Source organism: Catharus ustulatus, chromosome 2 (assembly GCF_009819885.2).
Source record: "Catharus ustulatus isolate bCatUst1 chromosome 2, bCatUst1.pri.v2, whole genome shotgun sequence".
Lineage (NCBI taxonomy): Eukaryota > Metazoa > Chordata > Aves > Passeriformes > Turdidae > Catharus > Catharus ustulatus.
In genome coordinates this window covers 76354593-76377227 of record NC_046222.1, presented here as the reverse complement: position 1 = coordinate 76377227, position 22635 = coordinate 76354593, and positions in this window count along the sequence as shown.

The following is a 22635-nucleotide window of genomic DNA, read 5'->3' as shown; positions in this document are numbered from 1 at the left end:
GTTCAGATTTTTAAATTTCTCCAAGACAGGGGAAAAAAAAAAAAAAACAGCAACAAAAAACCCATCACTGTCCAACTAAAATTTCTCCTACCTTAACAGAGAAAAATTTGATTTCCCTTCAAAGCAGACACTATCATCACAGTGACTTATGAGTTACAGAGTGTATGACCATTGATAGAAGTCTAGCTTTAAAATGAGCATTCACAAACACAGAGAAGTCACTTCATTTTATGATTAGTGTTTTATAGAAAGGAAGCAAGTTTGAATGTGGGGATTGCTTGTTTCTTTGTTTGTTTTAGGAACAAAAGTTGTTTCTCTTTGAGGGTTGTTGCATTTTTTCTCCTCTATTATTTTCACGGCAGCCTTATTTGTGGTACAGTTAGTAAGAAGATTGTATTCTTCACTGCCAAGATTTTTGTTGTATAATGAAAGGTAAAAAATCAATATACACAAATGAAAACACAGTCTTCCCCTTTTACAGTCACTTACTCTTGGAGAAATAAATTGTGCAATTTGTCTTTCATCAGCTTCATTGCTGTGAGTGACTTCAGTACTTCCCTTAATATTTTTTCCCAACACCTGTTTCAAAACATTGTTTTTTGATTCTGAATACTGTACTATTGATAATTTGTGGATTCTGATGGATGTAATGGAGATTAAAAATAACGTTGGTTGGACAGGTAAAAAAGCTCATTAATCCTATAAGAATATCCAGTTCCATAAAAATTCAGATATGCTTCTCAGTCAGGGTTTGCTTTTATTTTGCTTTTGACCTAAATAAAAGCAAACAAAATTAAAATAATCGATGACTAAAAAATGCTTAGGCTCAGATCTCACAAATTAAACAGTCCTGGCTAAGTATTAAGGAAAAAAAAAATCTCCTCAAATTTTGGGTTTCCATGCTTTTGTAAATCGTTTTACTAAACTATAGATTCAAAAATTCTTAAACTATTGGGGAAAAAGTAATAAAAACAAATCAAGTAATAATATATTTTTTTAACAGAATATATTTTGCTCTTCCCATCTATTCTACCAGAGGCAAGCATGGTCTGGCATTTGAAAATTTTAATGTTGCCACTATTATTCCACTGATGGCAGCTTCATTTCTTTTGTTACACATCTATCATGTATTCCAGACCAGTGATTTCTCCTCCCACTCTTTCCTTTTAAAATCTGTTCTGCATACTAGGAAACAGATGAATAAAACATAAGATGCCATTTTTAATATATATATTTTTTTTTTTTTTTTTTTACAAAATGAGGTCTTATTTCTTTTAAATTAACATATTAGAAGCTACATATACTTCAACTGAGTTGAATTCAAGAAAAAGATAAAATGTAACAATTCAGTGGTTCAGAAAACATCGCCTTTGTTTTAAAAAAGCAAGAACCTGATGGGCTTAATGTGGCATGACTTTTTTTCTTAAGGGTTCAAGTATCATTTTGGATTAGCATCTTATCTCTGTAATGTGTTTTTTGAGTATCCGAGTTCTTATCACAATGGATTAGATGGGCAGCATCTTGGTTAGTAAGTAAATTTAAAAAATTCTGTACACTGCTGTGCCTCTGGACCTGTAAGATACTGCTTGAGAAAAAAGCAAGACTCATGAAACCCTCCCAAAATTTAGTTAAAAACAAATGGAACAAAAATGCTTTCTATGTAGTTTCCTCCGATTTAGTTACTTTATTTCTACAAGAGTTTTCTTTACCATCTTTCAAGGAAAATAATTTTTTTCAAAGGGTGTCATTTTCTGCTCCTATTTCTTATAATAAGTAAATTTCTTTCAAACTGCCTGAGAATTTTAATACAGACAATATTACCTATGTATGCTATCAGTATATTTTTTAAGTTAATTTGGATAATTTGAAGATGAATGATTAAGGTTTTAGTTTCTTATGAATATAGGCATTTTCCTCACAACATTGCTCTAAGTATTGCAATATCTCTTGTTACAAGGCAAAATAGTAAAATTTGGGCATATAATTACTTAACTCTGTAATCTTTGTTTTCCATAGAGCTATATTTTTTTAGTGATTTTAACTTTTTAAGTAGAGTATTTATAAAAATGCACTGCCAGTTTACATGCAGATAAAGACGGTAAGACTGTTGAAGTAAAGCATAGATTAAAAACACTTACAAACTTCGGTAAACCGATGTCCTAGTTCTGGCCAGAACAGGGTTAATTTTTGAAGCAGCCAGGAGGGGACACGGCTAGGAAACAGAGGTTATTCTCTGCCACCCCTTGTCATTGCCCTGCGAGAAGAAAAGAGTGTCTGCTGGGGAGAAGGGGTTCCTTCTGGTGGAGCAAACCTAGACAGGGCAGTGGTGCATAGTCTGTTGTCAGGGGATTTCCTGTGGGAATCATTCATCCCTGTACCCTCGTTCCCAGTAGATTGTTCTTATCCCAACCGGTGATCGTTGCCTTTTGCCCCGTTCTCCTCTGCCTCCTACAGCAAGGAGAACGGAGAGGGGAAAGTGGGGGAATGCCCAAGCAATGCATGGTTTGGAGATGCAGAGGGAGAACTAAACTGGGGAGTACCATTGCTAAGCCACGACATCCGGATATGTATCTAGACAATATGGAAAGGAGAGAAAGACGCACATATGAAATTATGTTGGGCTTAAGTACTTCAGAAATTATTGTTTGGCAATTATAATGAAACAAAGTTCCAAAAGTCATATAGTAGAAAATTAATTTATGTTTACTTTTTGATAATTACTGATTTTTCTCTCAGTGAATCTCTGAACAGACTTCCAGAGCAAGATTAATCTCACCTAAGCTAAGGTGCCTGCAGGGAAAATGGCAGTGTCTGAGTTTATCACCTTAAATATCTTTTGCAATCAATACAGAATTAACCCAAATCAGAACAACTTTTTAGATTTGGTTCATCTGACCTATAGGACATACTTGCTTTAAATTGAGATCAATAATAGTCTAACAAAGATTTTCTCCCACTATAAAGGAAAATTAAGATAAGGGGCTTGCATTAGTTGTATGTAGCACAAATACTTGCTTTTGATCATATGAATCATGTTATATCATGTCACAATCACTGTCATGGTATTGCTCACAGCTTTGTCTGTATCTCTAATACATATCTATATCTAAATATATATCTATCTCTAATATATATCTATGTATATCTAAAAGGATTTTAAAGAATCTGTCTATCTAATTGATTATACTTAGAAGAATGTTAGTAGATATATTTGGTAGAAGAAAAGTGCAAAAGAGAATCCCATGCTTAGGACACAGTAATTCCACTAATTTTGTGAAGGCAAGGTGAATGATCCCATGTGGATATGGTAGTGCATAATTTTCTACCATGTGGAATTTATGTATTTTTACCAGGCATCTGTTGATAGCTGCAGGGAAGTTACAAGGCCACAAAAAGAGGGCACTTGAGCATGAGCCAGGGCTCTCCATTTAATGTCTCACTATTACCGCATTTGCTACCTGCTGCACATTTAACCTCTATGGCCCTAATTCCTTTTCTTTTTTTTGTTTCTTTGTGATTTTTCCCACCGCCACCCCCCAGTTCTTCATAGCAAAAAAAGAGTTCTGCTGTAGGGTTAGGTCTTTATGACCCACAGAAATAATTATATGCAACACATCATATTAAAACCTTTTCAAGGAAATATCTAGTTTATGGGACTGCCCTCTAAGATAAGTCTTCTAGCAGCTGCAACACTAGAGACTTAAGCCCCAGCTGCAGAAAATATGTTGTGCTAAATGAGCCAGTGGTCTAATCAAAAGGAATTCTAGATCTATTAAAGGGAAAATCCGTTAATGACAAGTCCCTGGTGTAAATGATGTCACTTCACAGTCTTTCACAGTATAAAGTAGAAATCAATTTCATTTTAGAAATAATGAAATATAAAGCAACCTAATTTTGTCATTAGAACAGACTCTTAGAGATTGAGATTGCATTTTCTTTTAAGGTGAACTCTCACAGTAGCTGTGCATAAAAATGAAGTGCATAAAAATGAAGTGCTGGAATATTTGTAATATTTATAATGTTTTAAAACTGTTACCATTTACATACAACTCATTGTTAAGAGCATATGCAAAATGAAGATATTTCTGAATTGATGCAGTTCAGAACAGAGAGTTTAGTTCAATTTCTCCTTTCCTTTTTGTATTCATGATTTTAAATATTGCAGAGCTGTTCTTGCTGGTTCTCATTCTGCTGAATCAGCTCTTACAGAAGCATCATTGTTCTTGGAGGCTGACATAGGTTACAGACTGCTTAAGAAATGTGAATTAGGTGCACTGGTGCATAGGAATGAGCAGAAGAACTTAAAAGATTTTTTTTTTTTATTATTTTGTCCAATCAGCTCTGCCTGTCTCTGTAGTGCCTATATCCAGATTAACCCCAAACTTCAAAGAGTTTTAACAAAGCTTCAAAGTAGGCAATTTATGCATCATTATTACCCTGTTTTGAAAGTAAATCTCTTACTTCAGCATGCAAACATTCTTTAAAGAGGGATTGAAATCCAAAATAAAATTTCAAGAAATTGAATTAAATGGTGAAAAATCTGATACCTCTATCCTAGTATTTTTTTTTTTCTTTATGGCTTTGACGTAATGTGCTTTGCATTTCTTTTCAGGGTAATTTTGTCATATCACATAAAATACAGTGAGATACATATTCCACATAGGCCTGCAGATAATTTCAAGAGGTCACAGTACAGTTTCAAGTGTTCATTTCCATGAAGAAAAAATGAAAGCAATTAAGATGAAAGAAGCTGACATGATATAGTTGTACCTCTACAGGACAAGTATTCTGCTGTGTAGATTAAATAGGTCACTGCATGATATCTCTGTGAAATTAAAAATTACTGCAGAGAAGATAGACTTATGGATTGCCCAATGCTCCCCTCCTTATGGTTATGTATCAGTGAAAATCAGCATTCATCCTGCATTCTCCGCACCCCTTCTTAAATGTCCATGTTTCTTCTGATAAAGAAGCAAGTCATACGAATATCCATGCTCCATCTGCATTTCAACAGACTGAGACATGATTAACGAGTGATGCTAGACACTTTTATCCTTATTCCTATTCAGTGGAATTCAGCATTGAGGTGGTAAAGTGCATTTTTCCATAATGATTAATGCCTGTGTGGTTCCAAATAAACCAGTATTTCCAAATTACAATGCATCTGTTGCAGATGGACTCTTAGTCAAATAACTTGACATCTGTACCAGTACAACATAATTGTCTGAATGAGGATGTACCAACTGAGATTTTTCATTAAGTGAACAGACTGGTACAATACTGATATAACCCTTTATTATCTACTGATGACAGAGAGTGTGATTATTAGAGGTATCTTAATGTTCTGACCAGAGAGAGCTGCAGTTTTCAGAACTTGTGTTTATTTATTTAAATGTGATTACCCAACATATTTGAAATGTAAATGTAAACATTTAAAAATTGATCATGCCTATATTTTGAGAAAATGCTAGTATTTCAATTGACTGTAAGGAAATTGAATTACAACAAATCAGCTTAGACCCTTTCAATGGTAAATGAGAATACCCATGGTGAAGTTTGATGTAGTTAAACTCTCAACCTTATTTTTCTAAAAAATTCAGATTTTACCAATGGTCTTCCATAAATCAAATGCATTTTTGCATGAAACTGCAATTATAGAATTGTAAGAGTCTACATTGGAAACGACCTCCAGATATCCTCTGTGGAAAACAGGGCCTTAGTCTAGGCTAACTGCGATCTTGTCAAACTGTCATCCGTGTTTCCAAGAAGGAAAAGGTCTGAGCACCCTGGCTGATGTTTAACTGTCCTCAAGATCATTTTTTTCTTCTATTTAAATGGAATTCCCCCTGAATAGACTCTTGCTTATTATCACTTGTCTGTGCACTTTGCAGCCTTTTGAAAAGAATACCTCCTTCTTCTCTATACCTACCATTATTAGATCCCTCCTGAATCTTTTCTTCCCAGAGTTCTTCCCTCACAGACTCTTTAATTTTTCTTCATACATCAAATTCTCCCATGCTCCCATCATATTGTGTCTCTCTCCTCTGATCCCTCTCTGTTTGGTCTGTATTTTACCTGGGAGAGGGGGGGTACCAAAACTGGGAAGAATATGCCTCATATGGCCTAACAAGTGCTCTGTGGAGTGAAAAAATCATGTCCCTTGTGATGCAGTTGCTGATGCAATCACTGAAATTGTTTGTCATTGCGGCAAAGGCATGCTGCTAAGTCACATTCAGCTCACTGTCGATCAGCAGCCCCAATTCTTTTCTGTCAGAGCTGTTCCCAACCAGTCAGTACCCAGTCGGTACTACTGACTGAACTATTCCATCTTGGCTGCAGCATTTCACATTTTACTTTGTTAAACCTTACACAATTCCCTTTAGCCTAATTTTCTTGCCTGTGGAGGACTCTGCATTTTACCTTTCCATCCAGTATTTTCTATTTCTTGTCCCAATGGGGTGTCAGTTGAAAAGCTGATGATAGGGTAGTTAGTGCCATCACCTAGGTTGTTTTTAAAGACCCTGAGAAATCCCACTCATGACCAACTGACAGTTTGAGATAATGATGACTTTTTGAGTTCAGCTCTTGAAACATTTTCCATCCATCTTCAGACCGATTTGTCCAGGCTGTCTCATCAGCTTCAACAAGTATATGAGAGATCATGTCAGACATCCTGCAGAAGTCAAGGTAAATGGATATCCACTGCTCTCCTCCATTCACCAAGGAAGCCATTTCACTATAGATGTCAGTAAGACTGGCTCAGCACAATTTGTTGGCTCTTTCTAATCTTTTTTTCTTTCATTTGCGTGGACAAATTTCCCACATGGATTAGTTCTATAATATTCCGAGTATTCCCAGGTATGGTTGTCTGGTCAGTATTTTTTCCTAGTTTTTGTTGTTGTTGTTGGTTTTTAGGTTTTTTTGAGTTTTTTTTGTTTGGTTGGTTGGTTTTTTGTTTTGGGTTTTTTGTTTGTTTTCTTTTGTTTGGTTGGTTTTGGTTTTTTCGGGGTTTTTTGTTGGGTTTTTTGAGTTTTTTTTGTGGTTGTTGATGAACATATTTGACTCTTTTCTAATACGTGTTCTTCAATTTCCATCACCTTCTAAAAATGGCAGAGGAGGTTTGCACTAGTATCTTCTGATGTCTTCAGATTCATTCCATCAGATCCTAAAAACCTCTTCCCGTACAATTGCCACAGATGGTCCCTAGCTCAATCCTCCCTTGCTGGCAGTGACTCACCACTTGCTTTTCCATTTCATCTTGGAATGGAGACTTGAGAGCTGACATCAACCTTACAGATTGAGGTCAAAACACAACTGAATACTTCTTTTCTGTGTCATTTCTAACTAAGTTGCCAGCGCCATTCAGCAGCAGTCTGTGTCCTCCTTGTGCTTCCACTCAGTTCCAATCAGCCTGTAGAAGTCTTTCCTTCTAGTGTGAGCTCCAGATGAACTTTTCCCTTCCTAACTTCATATCTGCAAGCTCAAATAATACCTTCTGTATTCCTCTTCAGGCATGTGTCCACTTGCCCATCTATCATGTCTCTTTTTTTGGTATTTGATCTCTTTGCATGCTATCTGTTTCACAAGAAGTTTGTTTTATTTCTTTCTAGGTCTGCTTCTTTTTTGTTTACATTTTTTTTCCCCCAGTGTCCAAATTAAGGGGATGAATAGATTTGAGAAGGCTGTGTCTGAAAATCTCACAGCACCTTTGCCCATCATGGCAGACTTCCATGGGAGTCCTCACAGTTCCCTGAGCAAAAACTCCTAGGAGCTGACATCTGTACTTCTGGAATCTAAGATGCTTATTTTGCTACTATAATTTTTAGCAAAAACTTTAAAGTGAGGAGTAGGAGGAAGATTGTATACTGGTATTCATGTGTGTTTGTGTATTTTTGAGAGATTTAAAGTAATTTTGTTATTTGTGGTATTAAATACATACATACTAAACTAAAGTTTCCACATAAAATTTCCAAAACAGTCTTAGTTAACTTACAATCAAAGCTTGAGTAGTACAATGTAAATTAGAACAATTCATGGAGAAATTCAGCTCATAATGGGACAAGTGGCTGTGAATGACATCCATTTCATCTCACTTAACTCATTTACAAGTTGGATATGTAGTCCAGGTCAGATGTTTATACTCTCCAAGTAATCAATGGCAAGAAAAAAGGAGTGAAATATCCAGAAATTGAATAATTCATTTTTAAACAGGTATCTATTACTACCATGATAAATGCATCTCTGGAGATGCTGCTCTCTACAATGTCTGTGGAGGAAATTCAGATGAATAGAAGACATATCTAATTTGAAGATGTTTAAAAGGAGATGAAATGAATTTCATTACCTGTGTGAGCTCTTCATGCATAAATATGTTGCATGAGAGCCTTGTAAACTGTTTACTAATACACCTGAACAATATAAACTGGAAGACTGAGAAATCCATGCAAACAGCAATATGATGTTGATTCCTAGCAGATTTTCTCAGGTTTTTTTCCAGAGAAAGATTGACCATTGTCTTTAGTTGAATTAGATTGAGCTGCTAAATATTTTAAATTTCAATTTTTAGAATTAGTAATTAATATATTCTATGCATGCACATTCCCCTACTATTTTTAAATTTATTCCAGATTAGAAAACTTTTTTTAATATCTAAACTATGTTATCCAGGCCACTTGACCACTTTATCTTATCTTTGCTCTTCGTTGCAGTAATCACTCACTTGACCTTGGAATTTTCACTAAGAACAATAGGAAAAAAAAAATAGCAGCTATTGCAACCATCACCTGTAATCCCTGACCTGTTCACATGATCTATTTTCTCATTCATTACACCTGTTCTCATTCATTCTTGTGTACAAATACTTCTAGTCTTACAGTCCAGCCTGTTTAGAATTTGATCTGTTTTTCTGCTAATTCTGTTGTCATACTCCATACTCTTATGTCTGAATTTTCCAAGTTGTCAAGGAGCAAATTTCCCAATTGCATAGTGACAATTTCAGGGGGAAAAAATAATTAATTGCAGTACACAAAATTTAATGAAAGGGTTAATTGCTCTGGTAAAAGGAACAGATAATTTATTTACTTCTAAAACCACTAGATGTTAGAGCTCTATCTCTTCTGTAAAACTATTTATGTATTATTGTGCAATTAAAATATGCAAATAAAGTCCCAAGCAGAGCTCTTGGTTACTTGTCAGTGTCCAACCAAGCAGCAGACAGTTGTCAGAGAAAGTAGATATCTACAATAATAAGTTTGAACACTTTTATTTGAAGCAACAAATATATGTTACCAAAATCAAATGGAATTTAGGCTAACACAATCCCTCCTAGCTAGGTTTGTGTGAGTTTTCAGAAAATATGCGATTTGGAACCACTCAAAGAGAGAAATGAAAATAAAACCCCAAAAATTCTTCAAAGTTTCTCCAAGGAAAGGAGCAACATATCTACCAATCACATAATATGTATTAATAAAACAAGTGTCTACTCTTTTGTTCCCTTTTAAATATTGAAGGCAGAACACAAGTATTTGGAACTTGACAATGGACACAGTGACCTGAAATAATCTTTAAAAGATTTTTTTTCAAATAAATCACAGGAAAAGGGTTTTCAGAAGTATCCTGGAGCCCCAAAAATACTAGATGTCAGAAAAAGTGTGAATCCATCAGTAAAGGGGAAAAGAAATTTGCTAATTTTCAGATTTCAAGGTTTTTCTTCTAAGAACCAGCTCAAGAAATAGAACTAAAAATCATATTGCAATTAATTTATATGGACTGCATCAGAAATTCCCTCTTCGTAATCCAAAATGCAGATCATACTGACTTTTAATTTCTCGTCTTTAAAAAAATGTCAACAGAGACAGACTCTGTAAGAATTTGTTTTCAAACATTACAGATAACTTCTTATTGGCTGTGAGTGAATTGTTTCACGTAGCAGAAATTTACAGTTGGATTTAATAAATTCCATTTTATGCATCACATTTATTAACAGAGATAGTTATTCTGCATGAAATACATTCATATTGTTCAAAGTAACTCAGGTAATTCATTAAGTCAAATAAAGTGCAGCAACAATGGGGAAAAACATTATTATTTCTCTTGCAAATCAAGCAAGACAAAAGTTTCATGTAACATTTGTTGTATTACTGAAATCTATTCTAAACAAATTCTATAAAGATCTTCTACCCTGCCAAAACACAATAGTTTTGTAGGGGAGTCAACATTTTTTACCTTTCTTTACACCAGTTAATGTAAGTAGTCTTTAGTACTTCCCACTTGAGTGGTCCATGGATATGATGCGTTTGGAAATAGCCTTGGGAAATCAAGGAACCCGGTGCAAAATTTCATTTTTCATTCTGGTATGAGGTGCTTCTTTTCTGTCTACATTTTTACAGGTATACAAAATTCTGTACGTTTTTACTACCTGATCTTTTCTATAAAGTTTTGGCTGGAATCTTAACTGTCACAAATGTGTGTTCTCCAAATGATCTTAATTTGATGGTATCTGGTTCAGTTGATGTTTCAACTGTTTTTAACTGGTGTATGCACTAATTTCTATTTACCATATTGGTTGTGAATTTTTCTGTTGAGGACTTTTATTTCATTTTTCATGCGGCTGTAGTAATGGATGCTGTGTCATACAAGGCACCGACAGATAGTGGGCCATATATCAAGGCCACTATAGCCAGAGTTAAATGAACTAGCTTGCTATTCTTAAGATGTTGTGTTTCTAATTATGAAATTCAGAAAGTGTGTTGCAGTCAATATTTGTGCTCTATACACTCTAGTCTTCCACTCAATAATAATTTGAAATACAAAGGGATAATGAAGTATTGTTCATGCAAAAAACCTTGATGGTTCTGCTTCAGTAGAAGTATTTTTTTAAAAATTTCTATTTCAGTTTTGCCTGTATTGGTTGGTTTCCAAGGCAATATTACTCTATTTTCAAACTCTTTTCATATAAATATTCAGGCAACAATAGAGTTTTGACACATAGGTGAAGTTGAAAAATATTTGATCTCGCATGTCAGCATCATTGCTCCCATAATTCTCTGGTTACCCTGTGCCTTACAACTGCACAGCTGTCTTAAAGTTAGTACGTCACAGCTTACAGCAAAGTTACTGCTTTTGCAAGCTATTTCTTTTATCAGGATTATCATAATGTGCTCATTTATAACAGCCAATAGCATCCATTCCGTTCCCTCTACTGGTTTTCAACTCCCATTAGGGCAGTAGCTGTGGTCATTCTTCTACATGACTGTGAAGAACAAAACCAAGCAAGAGCACATGCTTTCAAGCACTATGACTGGGAGTGTTGCAATATGAAAGGATTCCTATGATATTAATATTTGGATCACTGGTTATGTATTTTTTCTTTTCACATATTTAAATATTAATTTAGCTTTCCATTTGATATGATTTTGAAATTAAAGTATTACATAGTTTATAACTGAAAACTTGATCTGTTGTCCTCATCAACTTTCTTTTTATTCCCCCCACATTATCAACAGTTCGCTAATCAATTAATTTTCACTTAAGCACGTTGGATAGTCATTCAAAGATCTTTCTAAGGCGAGCATTATCACACAAAGTGAATCAATATTGTCTTGCTTGTACAGAAGGGGTTAGTGAATTATTTATTAAAAGTCACAAATAAATTCTACATTCAGTTTTTGCTTTCCAGAATAAGCACCTAATGTACAATAACCTGTTGTTTTACCAGGAAAGGTATAATTTCATTTTACGAAGCAATATTACTGCAGTTTTTGTACTTTAGTACAAAGAAGACATTTATATTTTCTTTATATTGTAAAATAACTCAAATGCTTACACCCAAGGCAGTATCAATGGAAAATAAATTTATATATATATATATATGTTTATCTATTTTTGAGATTTTATTTAAAAATATTAAGGTTATGTGTTACTTATTAAAAACAAAATAAAAGAAAACAAAACCAAAACCTTCTCTAAATCAAGTTCTGATTATAACAAAATCTGCTATAACATCTGTGGGTAAATTAAGTCGTAAGGATAAAAGTGTTTTATCCAGACTATCTATTTCAAATGAGTCTCTCTGTTGAGATACAAAAACATAGTTTATCCACAGAAGTCATGAGCAACCTCCGTAGAATAAATCAACTGCTTGTAAATATTTTATAATATTTTTAATTTAAAGTGGTATTGCTAGTGTTACACTTGCATTAGATTAATGAAGATGGTCATTTTTCAGTAGTAACAAAGTTAGGGAAAGAAATAGGAGGATGTCAAGTAATCTGTGTTAAGAATATCCTAAGGAGCTGATACCTTATTGAATAAATAACATTAAATTACTTTCTGATACTTTCTAATCTTAGAAAATTTTCAGTGTTTGACCTTTCTCTTCTTGAAAGATGGTCTCTATATACCTGCCTCTAGTATTCAGAATCTAGACATGTCTTCTTAATGCCCATTAATGTTACCCTTCTTCTGTTCAGCTTTTACCCCAATTACAGCCAGCTGTTGCCTGCTTTTAATTGTTTTCTTTAGACTTAGGATAGGATTCTATCTGAATAGTCATTTTGAAATGGCCCTTTAGAGTTTAATGAATGAGCCAGTAAGTAATATAGATCATAATCAGCAAATACTCTGTGTAAAGAAATACTCTGTATAATACAGTACTTATAAAATGTAATAGACTCCCTGTTACCCTGCAGCTGTCATGTGTCTGAACAGCATAAGGGACAGCCTTCCAAGTCTGCGGCAGACAGCTCTGCATCTCAAACCCTTGTAGTTATAGTTCATTTTCTAGCTTGTATAGCTCAACAACAAGACAGTCACAATTTGGATAGAGCTGTGAGACTGCTGGGAGAACTACAACACTTGCTGTTTCCCACAGTCCCAGCTGCTGGCAGTGTGGTTAAATAAATATCCTGGATAAAGAATTCCTTGGAGTCATCCAGCTACCTGAAATCATGTCATACCAAATTAGGGTAAAACTAAAAAGTAAACTGAAGCTCTTATTGATAAACTCCAGAATGGTAATATACCTGAAAACAGTTGTGTAAGAAATAGGCAAAGAAATAAAAACTTTGTCATTCTGTTGCCATGGTGACTATCAGAAGTCTGCCATTCTTTCATATTTTGTCTTTCCTATCCTAACAAGAAAAGTTTGGTTATACTTTCTCCCAGTGAATGCTAGCCTTTAGAGACAGCTCCACTTCTGAGATATTTCAGACTATCAAGGATAGTTTTTAAACGTCTGCTGGTGAACAGTATCCATATGAATAGAAAAATAGCCCTTTTGGGTTTCTGTTTTAATAAGCTGAAGAACTGTACAGAGACACATCAGCATTCAGGAGGGCCACAGGGACAGACAAAAAGGAGTGAAAGGCAAATCACCAAAGTATATTTTACCTGTAAATAATGATGTTAGCATTTCTGGTACACTTCATGATTTCTTTAACATTAAATTAACTTTTTGGAAGAGGTACTTCTCAATTTTTCTTTCCTTTTTTTTTCTCTTTTTTTAAAATGCAGTAAATAGAAATAAAAGTAATAATTGATCTCAAACAAATCCTTTGGGGGGATATTAAAGTTCACAAACCAGAAAGAAAGAAAGAAGTCAATGTCCTGAGCAAGTAAAAAAGAGCTCAGTTTCACAATATGTGAGCATTCTGTGAGCAGTTGTAGTTTCTTATCTCTCACTGAACATGCAGATTCATATGAGGATTGAACAAAAAGACACAAAAGAAGAATGAGGAAGAAGAACATCTTCTCCAAAATAAAACAGAAATTCAATTTTCAACTTTTCCCCTATCTTTTTTTTTTGGTTTTATCTTCCACAGTAGAATTAGGTATGCACAAACCCCATTAAACTATTCATATCTACATCCTTAAATGTAAAATTAATGAATCATAATTGTGCTACAGTAATCCACTTTAGGACATGATTGACACTTAAAAGCTGTGTCCTGATTAGTTATTTTGGTGCTTTGGATTGTATTATAGCTATTCACCAACCTTTAGCAATGTGTCTTTATAACATAATCACTAATAGCTCTATGACAATCCTAAAGCTATGATGAATAAAGTAAATTTGTATTGTAAGTAATAATTGCTTCATCTGTTTATGTTCCTCCCATCTTATAATTCAGCTTCTCGATAAGTCTTTTCATCTTCAGTTTAATTTTTTCACTTTGCTTCTCCATCCCTTGAACATTTAACTTTCCATGATCCATGCCTGGTAAAAAATTAAGTTCTGTATGAATCAACAGTCTGACTATATAGAAATTGCCTTTTTTTCCCCACATAGGTTTAATTAAAAAAAAAAAAAAATCCACAAAATAACTTGATTCTTGAGGTTGGAAAGAAATTTTGCAGTTAATCTTGTCCAAACCCCCTAGTCAATCAAGGCCACCTAGAGCCAGTGGCCTCAGACTATTCCAGACAGCTTTTGAAAATCTCCAAGGATGGAGACTGCACAACCTCTGAGAAATCTGTGCCAGTGCTTAGTGCTGAAACTCACACCAAGTCATGTGAAACTGATACACTGCTCAAGGATGCTACAAGGACAAAGTGCTTCCCACAAACATAGCTGTTATCAGAAGGCTTACATGTTTGACAGTACTACAGATGTGAAGAATCCATGGACACTACTTCCTATAGATGATGTGGGATCTATTAGACTAGGATCCTGCCCTTTGAGAAGATAATAGGGTTTGTGACCTGAATGTCAGATGGTCTTAGGAACATGAGAGATAAACCTTTTTGTAACTGAAGCAGCAGTGATTTTTAATGTCAAATTATTATACAGGTTATAAATTCTGCATATTTACAGGTAGCAATATAAAATTTCTTTAGACTTATAGGGAACTTCTAATATGGGGGAAAAAAAAATTTTAAAAAAAAATAAAGTCCTAATTAGACTAGGGGTTAACCAGATGAGTAACTGTAAATTAAGGGAAAATCATTACAGGAAAAAAAAAAACAAAACCCAAAACATTTATTTATACAATGCCGATGCCTTCCTTGCTGTCAATTTAGGAGGATAAGAAAAATTTTCCCTTCTGTTTCCCAGTGGAAAAGAGGGGAACAAACTCCTTAAATATATAAAATATCACACTAAGAAGAAGTCTTGTCTTTTTTGTTTGTTTATTTGTTTGGCTTTTTTTTGGGTGCACAGTTGTTTTTTTTGTTGATTGGTTGGTTGGTTATTTTTTTGTTTTTGTTTTTTTTATAAAGAGTGTGAGTATGAGTAGAGAGAGGTGGAGGGCATTCAGAGCTAAATAAGTTGTTTTGAACCCCAAGTCTCCAAATCTAATACTGGCTGTACAAATCAGGGAAATTAGTAGAGCAAAGAGCAGTGTCTGGAAGTGAAATTTTAAGCTGAATTCTTATTTAAGTGTACTTTATGTGCAATTTTTGTTTCTTAAATTTGTAACTCAGTGAGGTTAATTTACTCCTCCTCTAGTTTATATGTATCAGCTAATATTTCTGACATCAGTTTATAATAAATAAATTTTTTAAAATGAGGAAAAAATTAATTCATTTTTCTGTAACAGACTAAATTAGGTCAGAGATATTGTTCTCTAGAAATGTCTCTTTCTCTAGAGAATAGCAACCAGGGTAATTTTGGACATCTATACTGGTGTCATGGTTTAGCCCCAGCCAGCAACTCATCCCCACACAGCTGCATGCTCAATCTCCTTGCAATGGGATGGGAAAAGAAAGAGAGGGGTAAAAGTGAGAAAATTCATGGGTTGAGATATAGGCAGTTCAATCGGTAAAGCAAAAGTTGCATGTTCAAGAAAAGAAAAATCAAGAATTTATTTGCACTTCCCACAGGCAGGCAGGCAGGTGTTCAGCCATCTCTAGGAAAGCAGGGCTCCATTACACACGATGGGTACTTGGGAAGACAAATGCCATCACTTCAAATGTACTGCTTTGCTTTCTCCTTCCCCCAGCTTTATCCGAACATGGCACTATACAGATTTGGTCATTTGGGGTCAGTTGCCCTGACTGTGCCCGTTCCCAACTTTTGCACACCCAGTATACTCTCTGGTTAGGTGGAGCATGAAGCAGAACCACCCCTTGGCTCTGGGTAAGCACTGCTCAGCTATAACAAAAATATCTCTATATTATCAACAAATTTTCACTGGAAAACCAAAACAACCCCATAGCAACTACTACAAAGAAAAGTGACTCCACCAGAACCAAATACAGGACAACTGCTGATATAAAAATTAATGGGAGATGGATGCCACACAAAATAAATCTTTTTTGTTTCACTATTACATGTGTGTGGTGCCAGTAGTCAATAAAGAGAAGGATGTCCTAAGAGACCTGATCTCATTTACATAATTCAAAGACCTGGAGGTTACCTTCTGTCTGCCTGTAGTGTGCAGTCATGTGTTAAATCTTTCATGAACACTCTTCATCTAAATCATGGCTTTTTTGCAAAGCTTTGAAGGCAGCAGAGATACCACAGACACACTTTTGACAGATTTTGCTATAATATTTCTTTTTTAATATGGTTATATTTCATAACTGGTGATGTAAAATAACAGAGCAGGATCACTGTTAGTCAAGTCCTGTAATGTTAAGAGTTACAATATGAGAAAACTAAATCATAATCACAGTCTTTTTATTATATATAGATTTAAGGAAATAAACCTGACAGAAGCTAGTGATTAGTCTTTGGGGTTTAGGGTTAAAACTTACAAGTTCCTTGTCATAATGTTATGCAGCAATGACCAAAGCAGAAACTGCCTCAGTAATTTCTCATAGAAGGAAAAAGTTTGGTAGATAACATTTACCAAAAATTCTCAGTGATTTAATTCTTCTCTTCCTTTAATGATGCTAAATAGCCAGCTGTTCCTAACTGAAGAATAGAGTGAATACAGAAAATTTCCAAAAACATAGGTTTTCTTTCTCAAGTAACGCTTTAGACAGTCTTTAAATTGCTTACTAGTCTGATAGCAATAAAGAGCTGATCATTAATTAACTTCTGTTTTGTCTAGTCAATGTAGAGTTATAATATTCTGGTTAATATTTTATAGCATATATTGAAACATGCTATTTTTCTGTGATTGTTACATCTAATTCTTGAAACTGTCTTTGCTTTTTTGTTAATTATTCCAATGCATTCACCTCTGAAGGCATACATAATTGACAAATTTTTTTTATTTTAACATTTTAAACTACTTTTTTGTTGTTAAATTACAAGCAAGGAAATATTAATCTGAAACCCAGCTCAAGCAAGCATCTAATGCTTCAGACCATAGCAGCTGCAAGAAGACAGCAGAAGCCAGAATAAACAAATCATACAACATTCTGCTTGCACTTCTCTTTCTCATGGCTGTAAGTGACAATTCTGCATCATTCAGCTGGTGGGAGGGAGAGCAGATTTGTGATGAATAAAAGAGCTTTGTTCAGATCAGGAAATCTGTTATGATAACTACTGTAAAATCATCACAGCAAAAAGAGTCATCAGAAAACAAATTTGTTTTGTATAAAAGTCCTGTGAAGCATATGTGATGGGTTGGGTTTGCTGTGGTTTTTCACTGCATTTGGTTGGGGATTTTTTAAGCATTAGATGCAATTTTCAGAGGAAAGAAAAACAAAATAATGCATCTTGCCTCATTTGAAAGCATGAAGCACAATCTCTAAGATACTGTAAGCCAAAGTGTGTAGTTGTACTTCACGACTTAAGCAATATTTCACATAAAGACAGAGAAAAATTCTCGTCAATACTTTGAGAAATCAGTAATTCCTTTCATTCTTGGCTTGAATGAACTTCTCAAAAAAAAGTAAGTAATCAACAGATTCCAAATATTCATTTTTTTTAAAGTGTTAACAGTTTAGTCTCTGTAAAGGATTTTTTCATCTTTGGGCATTTTGATAACTTTGTCTATATGCCTCTTGCAACAGATACATTTTTATGGATTAATTCTTTTAGACGAGTGTCATGGTATAACTACAGGCAGCAGCCATGGAGTCCTGTACATTTGGACTTTTTTATAGAAATATTATGAACTGTTCTTTCATTGACCATGTCCTCATTTTCAGGCCTTGGTTCCTACTCTTCTTCAGTGACATACTAAATTGTTTCACTCAGGGGCAAAAAACCCAAAAGACAACAAATCTTTGCCTATCTAAACATCATAGTACAATATTAACAATCTAAATGCAATAATTAAACATAAAAGCACTGAGAAAAGACATTATTTTCTAAATTTGAAGCCTAAAAGGGAATTTTATAGTCTTGAAGCCTCTTCCTGTCATATGCAACATTAAATTTAGAAATAAAATCAAGTCAAAGTGAGAGTTCTTGCATTTTGTCAGGCATAGAGTATATGTGGAAGATTCTTAGGCTGGTTAGTGTTAGATGTGCATCTTCATTCTAATGCACTTATACATATTTAGTTTCGAAAAATAACCTGGTGAGAGTAAAATAGGAGCCAATTTTTGGCTGTTTTGAGATAAGGAGATATGAAAAATATTCCTCCAAAATATACATTATTTTGTGCATTAGCATCATCTTCTTTCTCAGTTTTCCAAAATTATCATTCCATTTTGTGTGAGGGTTAATGTTTCACATCAAACAGATGAAATAAGTGGGGAGCTCATTCTGGGAAGAAGAATTTGAGGAAGTAAAATCAGTTCAATGACAAAAATTTTCCAGTGAAGTCATCAATCAATATTCAGTTATTCACATATTCCTATCTGGTGGCTCATGTCTAGCTGCTCTACTGTTGGAATCAGGAGTGCTTATCTGCAGTTGCTAGTACAACTGCTAGCCTAGTACAAAGTGTTCCTTATTTTACTTTAAAACTGTATTGCCAACCGGATTTTCAAGCACTGGGAGAGCTAAACAGATTTCTCTTTTCCAGCTTTAATTTTGTACTACTGCCCATCAAAATGGAAGCAAAAAATAAACAATTTTCTTATTGTTGGTTTTATCTTCAAGGGTTACAAGATCAAACTGTTGCTTATGTATGCACTTCATCCTGCTCTTGAAAATTAATGATTCTTCAGTGAGACAATTCAAGTAAAGAAATAATAGAGAAATATGGTGGACCACTTCTGGCATATGAAAACTTGAAGTGGTTGTGTTCAGCAAAATGAATAAAGGTCTCAGAATTATTAATTGTGCCACAGATGCTACTCCTTCAGAAACAGAATAACAAAATCGTGCATTAATAAGAAGCATAACAGACTTTTTTTGGACATCTATTTCTGGATGCAAAAGGTTGTGTATGAAAAAAAGCTCAGAAATTGCCTGAAGAATTATGGGTTTAGGGTTACAGATGCCATTAGATTGCTTTTGGGGAGGCATTTAATACAAGTTCAAGACAAATAATTTGAGTCAGGAAAACAAGCTATTAGGAGGAGGAAAAGTTATGAACAGGATATATAAATGTACTTTTGTGCAAGGAGAGGGGTAGCAAGAAATCGCTGCCCAAAATACCACTACCTCATCTCAGTTAAAGGATACTGAAAACATTGGGAATGGCTACCTAGGAAGACTGTGTGGAATTTCTACCTTGGTGATACTCAAAACCTAGCCAGTGCAGGCAGTGAAGACGGAACAGCCCACTCTGATTTTGAAGCCAGCCTGCTTTGAGAATGAGGTTGGATGAGGCAGCAGGGCATGTAGTATAAGAGTTCCAAAATCATTATAATATATAAGCATCATTATATATATAAACTCAAAAGTTTAAATGTGTGTGTGTGTGTGTGTGTGTATAAAATGAAACAGAATGCACCATGGTAGAAAATTGCTTGAAGAACTGCTTGAGACCTAGGGAACATCAAAGTTTAAAATCCTTGCACTTTTGGAAATAAGAGCTGAAAATCCTGATTCACGTTCCCTCTCACAGACATGCCTAGAAATTAATAATTTAAGATATTACGAGACTTTTATTTAACTTGGTTAACTTGGAAATCACATTCACCATAGTAGATTTTAAATAATTTTTATGAGTTTTGTGTATGTGCAACTAATATACTTGCAAATTTGTCAAACTAAGTTGAAATTATGTGCCTGGGAAACACTTTGGTGCACACAGGATTTTACAAAACTATGCACTTACGGCTGCATGCAACTACTATTAGATAATTACAACAACAGAAAGACAATTCCACTTCTTGGCAATGATACTTAACATTGACTGATACAGGCTTCAGTCAAACGTTGGTAAATTTAAAGCGAGTACCAGCAGATCCACATATATGTAATGAATGTTTCGAACATGCATGAAAAGTGTAATTTAATATAGGACTAATATGCTGAATTTTGTTCGCCTGCATTACTTGGAATATTGATAACATAATATTTTTTCTCTGTGGTTGTAGCCTAAAAATACCAAAAAGCTAAGTACAAGAAAACAGATTTTCTCTCCCTCATTATAGACTGCTTTGTGATATGATATTTTATTATATAAGCCATCAGAGGGTAATGGGGAAGAAGAAAAGATGAAGTTTTGCTGCTTGCAAAATTACTTAAACAGCAAAAAAACCCCTTAATTTTGTAAAAAGTTATTGTGTTGAATAAATTGTGCATTATATGTTCCAATCAGGGTAGAAAAAATATATTCTTAGGAAAAAAAGTAATTCATAGTCACAATGTGTTCTTAGTTATATATTGTGTAGAAATTGGTCTATCTCTAGCTTGTTATTAAAAGCAAAAAAAGGAGAGGAAGTAAGTAAAAAACATTTTTCAAGTGCTAGCAGCTGCAAAAAGTGTGCATTATCTCAAAGAATTTTAGGCTGAAGCAAAATTTCAGCCTTTCAGGGTGTGACATTGTCAGTCTGTTTTATGTGATGATAATCTGAAATGATTAAAACCTGAAAGGGATGCACGTTAACTTTTAAATGTAAGACCTTTATTAATTTACCTTTAATCTTTCCAGATTAAACTAAAGAGCAGAATACCATAAAAGAGATGTTTACCCTTAGATAATATCTACCTACTGTCACCAAAGTCTGTGACTGAAATCTAAGGTTATTCTTTGTATTTGGATAATTTTTGATGTTTACAATATGTGAGGAGTAGCTATTACCCTGTGTTTTGTGTGTTCTATCTCTGTCTATGGCTGCTGTATCTAGTGCTCAGTTGTGATTCCAAATTCAAGCTGTGATGATGGCTCAGACCAGAGCACCATCTTTTTCAGGGCTAAATACAAATGCCTAGGTTCACCAAATTTTCTGTACTCAACTTAGACAGTAGGAGGTAATTCCCCTGTTATTCCATTCAGTTTCTCTTTTTTACAAGGCAAAATACCTTAGACTTATTTTTCAATAATAGTGTTCTCCAGTCAGATAAAATTGTGTCTTTTAAATTCACATTCTAGCTTATGTTAAGTTTCGTGTTCGTGCACTCAACTTGTGCCACTAGCAAGACTTCATCATCTCTTAAGGCTGATAGCGCTATTTGAATCTTTCCAAAGTATTAAATTTTTAAATTAAGACTTTGATTCTACTGGTCCTTAAACTCTTACTCCAATTGTTTATATACCTTGTAGTCCTTCCTCCTGAGTGGTTCCTTGTGTACAAAATTATTAAGCAGATTCTTACAATGAGTAGACAGATAATTTTTGCTTTTCTTTCCAGATGGGTAGGAAGAAAATTTGAGTCTGGTAGGGCTGGGACATTCATAACAACCACAGCTCCCAGTTGTCTCTTTCTGTAGGATGCTCCACTGGAATTGTAGAAGAGTAGATAAGACATGTGAGTTATATCAGGAGACAAAAATTGTGCTCTAATATCTATTTTTTTCCCCAAGTGAACCTGTTTTAAGAAAAAAAAATATGAGTAAAGACGATTGGTGAAGCATGTCACCATCAAATTCTAACAAGTGAGTGCAAAAGTAGTTATCCACAAAACAAACTGAACTACTGTTCAAAGCAGGGTAGAGATGAGTGATAGCGATAACTTCAAAACTAGAAAGGAGGAGTTGAGGCAAATTTGTAGCAGGCAGTGTAGTAATTATTTTGAATGTAGCAAGGATAAAGTAGAAACATGTTGCTGAGAAAGAAGCACATTGCTAAGGGAAAAGGCTATGGTTGAGATCATCTCTCTAGTGTTTCAGACAGACTGATATTTAAAGTCTGGGGAGGTACTTCAAGCCAAGTACTTCAAATAATGTGCAGTCAACAGTTTATTTTACCAGTGAAGACAGATGCGCTTTGATAGAAAGTTTAGAGCCTGGCAAATTTGCTTGAATGTGTCCTGCAGCTGCTGGAATTTTTAAAGGAATGAACAAGTTGTAGTCAACTAAAAGGCAGCTAATTTTGACCCAAAGGTGCAATGAAATTTAATGTGTCAGCTATGTCAATGTAGGTTTTGTAGTAAAATAAAATATTTGCTTTGAATTTTTTGTATTGTTGTTGTTCTAAGTGTTGCCAAAAAAAAAAAAAAAAAAATCATCCCACACGGATATATTTATCTAATTAATATTTCAAATACATCTCAAAAATACATTAATTTTTGTTCAGGGATGCTCATAATTCCTTAAGTCTGATGTTGATTAAAAAGGTAAAACACTTTTCTGAGTAAAAAGAGCCTGCAGCATCAGCAGGTAATGCAGAAAGCTCTGAGCCAAGACTCTGCTAAGGCAGCAAATGGTACAGGAGAGCATGCCAAGGAATATGAACTTTC